This window comes from Callithrix jacchus, chromosome 7, assembly GCF_049354715.1.
Source record: "Callithrix jacchus isolate 240 chromosome 7, calJac240_pri, whole genome shotgun sequence".
Lineage (NCBI taxonomy): Eukaryota > Metazoa > Chordata > Mammalia > Primates > Cebidae > Callithrix > Callithrix jacchus.
Window position 1 is genome coordinate 18,133,754 of NC_133508.1, and position 8,312 is coordinate 18,142,065.

General features: G+C 41.3%; 1 non-coding gene across 1 annotated transcript; it reads left to right on the forward strand.

Annotated features, from left to right (window-relative positions):
- The first annotated feature begins 653 nt into the window (after positions 1 to 653).
- On the forward strand, positions 654 to 770 carry LOC118143310 (U5 spliceosomal RNA). The gene has a single exon (XR_004727538.1). It is a non-coding gene; the product is annotated as a U5 spliceosomal RNA (small nuclear RNA).
- Positions 771 to 8,312: the final 7,542 nt, after the last annotated feature.

Consider the following 8,312-nt stretch of genomic DNA (forward strand, 5'->3'; position numbering starts at 1 on the left):
ACTGCTGTGCCTGCTGGGCTCAGTTCACGCAGAAGCTCTCATGAGTTGAAGTATCGTGCCTTCAGCTCTCCCAGGCTGAAGTTGCAAACTATTAACTCTACAGTTCAGCCAGGCACAGTGGCTCACACCAGTAATCCCAGCACTTTGGGAGGCCGAGGCGGGTGGATGACGTGAGGTCAGGAGTTTAAGACCAGGCTGGTCAACATGGTGAAACCCCGTCTCTACTAAAAATACAAAAATTAGCTAGGCCTCGTGGCACACGCCTGTAATCCCAGCTACTTGGGAGGCTGAAGCAGAAGAATCACTTGAACCTGGGAAGCAGAGGTTGCAGTGAGCAGAGATCGCCACTGCACTCCAGCCTGGGCGACAGAGTGAGACTCCATCTCAAAAAAAGTAAAAAGAAATAATACTAAAAGTTGGATTAGGGTTATACTTTTGGGGTTTTGAAATGCCATGTCAATAGTCTGGGAATCAATCTCTAATTTTATTACAATTGATTATGACTTTTTTCAGAAGGGAAATGATATGATAAATTAAGTCACACTTAATAAACGGCTTGAACCCAGGAGGCCGAGGATGCAGTGAGCCGAGAGATTGTGCCACCGCATTCCATCCTGGTGACAGAGCAAGACTGTCTCAAAAAACAAACAACAATACTCCGGTTTTTCTTCAGGTCCTATAAATCTTTTGCCTTTTACTAAAGATTTCCATGGAGAGGAACAGTTATGAGTCTTTATACAAGTTTTTGAGGCCTTGTGTTTCACGAGGCTAAATAAAAAAACAAACAAACAAAAAACTCTACAGTTGTTGGGTCTCAGAGGTGGCCCCACTCTTGCAGCTCCATTAGGCATTACCCTGGTGGGGTCTTTGCAGTAGCTTCACCTCTGTGACAAAGTTCTGCCTGGGGCTCCTGGACCTCCCAGGTTCAAGTGATTCTCATGCCTCAGACTCCTGAGTAGCTGGGATAACAGGTGCCTGCCACTACTCCTGGCTAATTTTTTGTACTTTTCTTTAGACATGGGGTTTCACTATGTTGGCCAGACTGGTCTCAAACTCTTGACCTTGTGATCTACCTGCCACGGCCTCCCAAAGTGGGCCGTATGGTCTTTGCCACAACTATTCAGCCCTGCTGCTGTAATACAAAAGCAGCCATATCCAATGATGACTCAACCAGTGTGGCTAGCTATGTTCCAATAAAACTTTATTGGCAATGACCAGCAGGCTGATTGGGCTCATAAGCTGTAGTTCCCCCACCCTGCTCTAACCACCTGTTGCCTACTCTTGGACTCAGGCAGGACCCGCACCTCACCTCATCATCCAGTGTTAGCCCATCCCTGGTGAGTTTCTCTGCAATTCACCATCCTCTCTTCTCCAAACAAAATCCGACATAGCTTATTGTTCCTTGAACATTTGATGTTATTTTACTTACATTTCTTAAACTGCTGTCTGATATCTGGAAATGTATTCCTATGCCTTTTATCTTATTTTTGCCTGCAGTAATATATACTTTTGACAGAGTAGTGTGTTTGAGAGTGCATTTCCCTCATTAAAAAGAGTACTGCTGCATGTATACATTTTCCAGTCAGCAATAATTATTGCCAAATAGAGCAAGGCTTCTAATTAACAAGCAAATTCCAAACTCCAAATGGTGTACCAGACTACTTAATTAGATCTGTTGCTTTTTAATTCCCTCGCTGAAAGTCTCAGGCGTGGCTTTAACTCTATTTAGTCAGTTATTTTCTTTAGCCTAACCTTGGTCTTACTCTAGATCATGCTAATTATTCTCACTAATTTATTTGTTTACTGCAGGTAAAGGCTCTCTTCCCCTACACAGGTCAGGGAATGTCAAAATCTCTGTGATCCGTAACTCTGGTTTTATCTCCCAGACAACAAGAGCAATACCCGACAATGGTTTTGTTCGATTTTCATATCTAGGTTTGTTTTTCTTCTCTCTTGCCTGCAACCTCTGCATTTGTTACAACAATAGAATATTTCCTTTTTTTTTTTTTTTGAGACAGAGTTTCGCTCTTGTTACCCAGGCTGGAGTGCAATGGCACAATCTCGGCTCACTGCAACCTCTGCCTCCTGGGTTCAAGCAATTCTTCTGCCTCAGCCTCCCGAGTAGCTGGGACTATAGGTGTGCGCCACCGTGCCCAGATAATTTTTGTATTTTTAGTAGAGACGGGGTTTCACCATGTTGACCAGGATGATCTCGATCTCTTGACTTCGTGATCCACCCGCCTTGGCTTCCCAAAGTGTTGGGATTACAGGGGTGATCCACCACGCCCAGCCAATAGAATATTTCAATTCAAACAAATGACATGGAAAAACAGTATGTAGCCTGGTTTTACCAGAGAAATGAAGACCAGGGCTAACATGAAGATACTGTGCTAGGAAATGGCAGGAGAGAAGGTTGAAACGTTTAAGTAACGAGGATTTTAGCAAGAGGGCCTCAGAGTGCTTTCCTACTGTCTTCTTCTCTGGACTCCAAATTTCCAGCCGTTTCTCTGCAGTCTGGCACCTATAAGCCATTAGCAGACCTGGAGGAATGCAGCAAAGCCTCTACCCAGGCCCATGGGAAAAAGCTTAGGCAGGATTTGTTTCCCTCTTGAAGCCAGATCAAATGTATGAGTTTTCTATTACTGCTGTTACAAATGACCATGCATTTAAAGGCTTAAAAACAGCACGGATCTATTATCTTACAGTTGTGGAGGTCAGAAGTTCTAAATGGGTCTCACTGGACTAAAAGAAAATTGTTGGCAGGGCTGTGTTCCCTTGAGAGGCTTTATGGAAAAAGTCCACATGTCCTTGCCTTTTCCAGGCCACCTACATTCCTTGGCTCGTGGCCTCTTCCTCCATCTTCAAAGCCAGCAAATCTCTATAGGACTCTGACCCTCTTGCCTCCCTTCCTCACTTGTTAGGACCTTGTGATCACATTGGGCACACCTAGATAATCAAGGATAACCTCTCCATGTCAATGTCATCTGATTAGCAACCTTAACTCCATCCACAATCTTAATTCCCTGTTGTAATAGAACATATTCACAAATTCTTGGGATTAGATCTCTTAGTGGGGGGACCGTTATTCTGTCTATTACATCAACTGAGTCTAGGATTCAATAATCGAGAGTACTGGTGTGTCTCTATGCATTTTGTTGAAATTACTGAATTCCAAAATGAAGAATACATTTTTACAACATTCTAGACATAAAATTTAGTGATGTATACATACACATATGAGATTAGCATTACATTTATCTGTAGAATGAACATGGAAGGTTGTGGACACCCGCACACTAAAATCCAGGAAATGTGTTTCCATCTAAGGTAACATTCACCCATCAAGGAAAATGAAGACATTTGGAAATATGCCAGAATTCCAAAAATATATAATCTGTGAACATTCAAAGAGAATATTCAAGAAAAAACTTTTAGTTAAACAACAAAATATCTCAAACAAAGTCTGGAGGACAGAGCAAGGGGAAAAAAAGATTGAATAGTGGCCAGTAATGAACATTTCAAAAACTGTATACATTGTTAAGTCTAAACAGAGAATGGTAGAATACAAAAATTAGAAAGTATGGATTTACTTTACTTGGCTGGTCTTAGTTATAGAAATCTAATTTACCCTTTTATTTGTTGAGAAACCTTGTGAGGAAGCTAGACTTGGTGACATGAGTCCTTAAGGGCTGTGCTAATACTGCCTTTCTTAGCAAGATAAGGAAAAATATATATACAGAATATATCCTGGTGACCACAAGAGCACTCTATAGAAACGCACAGTGCTGGAAACTAAATGCATTAATTCTCTGGGAGAATAAACCATATACTAGCTTAGTTAGAGGTGCTGTCCCTAAATTTACTGACAGTTATAAGAAAAAAAATAAAAAACAAGAATTCCTGAGAAATTGAAGTGTTTGACAACCAGGCCTGTAAATATAATGGTCTAACCACAAAGCTTTAAAACATTTGTTACGGGAAATTGACTTTCTTCAAGTCAGCTGTAAATTAACTCATCAGTCTTGTGATAAGTAACATACCACTCAGGATGTGAACTTTCTGGGCTTGTGATGATGAATCCACCAAACTGTGCCTGTTCTCCTGTTTTTCAGAGCACTTTTTCTTCCCTTACCAGTTCTATTCCCAACAGGTAGAGAAGTGATTTAAGCTGCTTCTGACAGATCTGATCCATACACAGTACAAAGCCTCTTTCTTCCATGCACTGAGTGAAATACTAACAACAGGCTTGTACTACAAGTTATAAATTTAGCAAAACCTAGGACTTGAGGAGATGGGAGGCAGTTAGGTAAAATTAGAAGGATAGTCTAAATTTATCTTCTTTCTGGTGTATGAATAAAAGTGATAGGGAAACAGAGTATCTGAAGTATATAGGAATTGTATCTTGCCTTCATGTAATAGTCAAGAAACAGCATTTAATTGTGAAGCTACTTGTTCACACAAGAGAAAAAAGCTAGAACGATCCAAGATGGCCGATTGCTAACATCCCGAGATTGCAGCTCTCAGGGAAGGCGCCGAGAACTAGAGGACACCACACTTTCAGACAAATTCTGGTCGCTCACGGAGCAGAAGATCCCTCAGTGGAGGAAACACACGGGTGGCCAGCGCAACTCTTGTGGCCGGCGCAGCGGTTCCGCGGGCACCTCGGCGCGGCAGCTCTCGGAGCAGAGTAAACAGGTTCGGAGGACCCACAAGGGCCCCCAGCAGGACACCAGAGCCCGGCGCAGCAGCTGTGACGGCACCTCGGCGCGGCAGCGCTCGGCGCAGAGGTGCAGAGTAAACGGGACCGGTTCCCCTTCTGACCGAGGTTTGGAGTCCTGGGAAGGCAGAGTCGCCTACTACGGACACAAGAAGGAAGCCAGACAGGAGAATCCTGGGAAGAAAAGCACCATTAGTTTTAACGCCACTGCTCTGGCCCTGGGAACTAACAACCTGGACGCCCACTCAAGAGACCTAATCTGAAAGTTGGTAATTTCAAAGACGACAGGAGGATAAATTTACAATGACGGGAAGAAACCAGCGTAAAAATGCTGAGAATACTCAAAGTCAGAACGCCTCTCCCTCTAAAGATGATCACAGTTCCACATCGACAATGGAACAAGGCTTGATAGAGAACGAGCGCATCCTGATGACAGAATCACTCTTCAAGGAATGGATAATAACAAACTTCAGTGAGTTAAAAGAACATGTTGTAGCCCAACGTAAAGAAACTAGGAACTTTGAAAAAAGGTTTGATGAAATCCTATTGAGAATAGACAACTTAGAGAGGAGTATGAGTGAATTAATGGAACTGAAGAATACAATACAGGAACTCCGAGAAGTATGCACAGGTTTAAACACTCGAACTGTTCAAGCAGAAGAAGGGATATCAGAGGTCAAAGTCCAACTTAATGAAATAAAACGTGAAGAAAAGATTAGAGAAAAAAGGATAAAAAGGAATGAGCAAAGTCTCCAAGAAATGTGGGACTATGTGAAAAGACCAAATCTACGTTTGATAGGTGTACCTGAATGCGACAGAGAGAATGAATCCAAGCTGGAAAATACCCTTCAGGATATTATTCAGGAAAATTTTCCCAAACTAGCAAAGCAGGTCAACATTCAACCCCAGGTAATACAGAGAACACCACAAAGATATTCCTCAAGAAGACCAACCCCAAGGCACATAATCATTAGATTCACCAGGGTTGAAACGAAGGAGAAAATACTAAGGGCAGCTAGAGAGAAAGGTCAGGTTACCCACAAAGGCAAGCCTATCAGACTTACAGCAGATCTCTCAGCAGAAACTCTACAGGCCAGAAGAGAGTGGGGGCCAATATTCAACATCCTCAAAGAACAGAACCTTCAGCCCAGAATTTCATATCCAGCCAAACTAAACTTCACAACTGAAGGAAAAATAAAATCTTTTATGAACAAGCAAGAACTCAGAGATTTTATTACCACCAGGCCTGCTTTACAAGAGCTTCTGAAGGAAGCATTACACACAGAAAGAAACAACCAGTATTAGCCTTTCTAAAAATACACCAAAAAGAAAAGAGCACCAACATAAAGAAGAATTTACACCAACGAATGGATAAAACAGCCAGTCAACATCAAATGGCAGTAACCCTAAATTTAAATTGACTAAATCCCCCAATCAAAAGACACAGCCAAAACCCAATGGCATGTTACATCCAGACCTGTTTCACATGCAAGGATACACAAAGACTCAAAACAAAGGAATGGAGAAAGATTTACCAACCAAATGGAGAGCAAAAATAAAAAATAAATAAAAAGCAGGAGTTGCAATTCTCGTATCGGATAAAATAGATTTTAAAGCAACAAAGATATAGTGATAAAAGGATCAATGCAACAATAAGAGCTAACGATCCTAACACCCAGATAGGAGACTTAGATTCAATGAGACAGAAAATTAATAAGGATATCAAGGACTCGAACTCAGATCCGGAACAAGTAAACTTAATAAATATTTATAGAGCTCTCCACTTTAAATACACAAAATATACATTCTAGTCAATACCACATCACACCTACCCATAAGTTTAAATGAAACATTGATTGGCCATTATTAATACCCAATTTTTTTCAAAATAAAGCAATATTTCCATTTACTCTCCCTCTTTCTTCCTCTCCTTTACTTATTTTTTTTTCTTTCCTTCTCTCAAAAAAAAAAAAGAAATCAACTTGTAAACCTCTAGATCCAGGTCAGCAATGTCTCTCTCATTGCTTGATTTCCTTCCTTCCCTTCCCTCCCTCCCTCCCTCCCTCCCCACCTCCTCCCTTCCTTCCTTCCTTCATCCCTTCCTTCCTCCCTACCATCCTTCTTCCCTCCCTTCCTGCCTTCCTCCCCCCTCCAAAAAAAAAAAAGCTAACACATTTTCAAAAGTAGAAATTTTAAGAGATCACATTCTCTGATCATAATCTGATACAGATAGATAAAAAGTAAAACTATGCCTTTAAGAAAATAATAAATCACTTCTACATCAGTCTTGGATAAAACAGAAATGTCAAAATAAAACCATAAACTATAGGTAGACCAGTGAAAATAAGGCCACTACATTCTAAAAACTCTGTCACACAGGCCGGGCACAGTGGGCTGTAAGCCCAGCACTTTGGGAGGCAGGTGGCTCACTTGAGATCACGATTTTGAGACCAGCCTTGTCTAAAATACTAAAAATACAAAAATTAGCTGGGTGTGGTGGTGTGCACCTGTAATCTCAGCTACTCGGGAGGCTGGAGCAGGAGAATGGCTTGAACTCAGGACGTAGAGGCTGTAGTGAGCCGAGACTGTGCCACTTCACTCTAGCCTGGGCAACAGATCAATACTTCATCTCTAATAATAATAATAATAAAATGTCTGGTAAACAATGAAAGCTATACTCAGTGGGGGATTACAACCTCAAAAGCTGTGCTTGGGGGGTCCCCAAGACCACTTTCAGGCTTGTCAATAGACTAGAAGAACTCATAGGACTCAGAAAAGCTACTGTGTGCACAGTTATGGTTTATTGCAGGGAAAGGATGCAGATTAAAATCAGCAAAATGCAAAGGGTTGTGGAGCAAAATCCAGGAGAAACCAGGTGCAAACTTCCAGATGTCCTCTCCCACTAGAGAAACACAGATGCATTTAATTCTCCCAGCAAGACTGTGTGATTACATATGCGAAGTATTGCCAGTCAGGGAAACTTACCTGAGGCTTGGTGTCCAGGGTTTGTATTGGCAGAGTCACTAACATAAACACAGTACGTGTGTGATTAACCTCAGCCACTCAGAGCAAAAATAGCAAAAAGAAGCAACACCATAAATCACACTGTTAGCAGAAAACATCCGACTAAAATAGTACCAGGTAGTCCAAAGCCTCAGTCATGCAAACTCTCTGATCCTACAGAATATTTCAACATGTCAGGGCTCAGCTCCCAAGAGCCAGCTGAGGCTGATCCTAAAGACAGGCCTCTTTGGGAATGAGCAGGGTTTAGCGGCCAGACCTGCAGTTAGCACCTTCTGCACAAATGCCTCCATGATTTTAGAAGAAACAATACATTTTTTAAAAATACAATTATTGGTTTAAGAAATTAGAAATAAAAACAAAAGACAGCACAAAAAGGAATTAAGGTAACGAAAAGAAATAAAATGTAATAATGGGTTACATATATCCCAAAGCCAGTTCTTCCAAAAGACCAATAAAATAGACAAACACTCATGAGTTTAATCAAGAAGTAAAGAGGACATAAATACACAAGCTTAGGAATGAGAAAGAAAACATGATCATAGATAAGGAAGGCAATAAAAGAGTTTAAAGA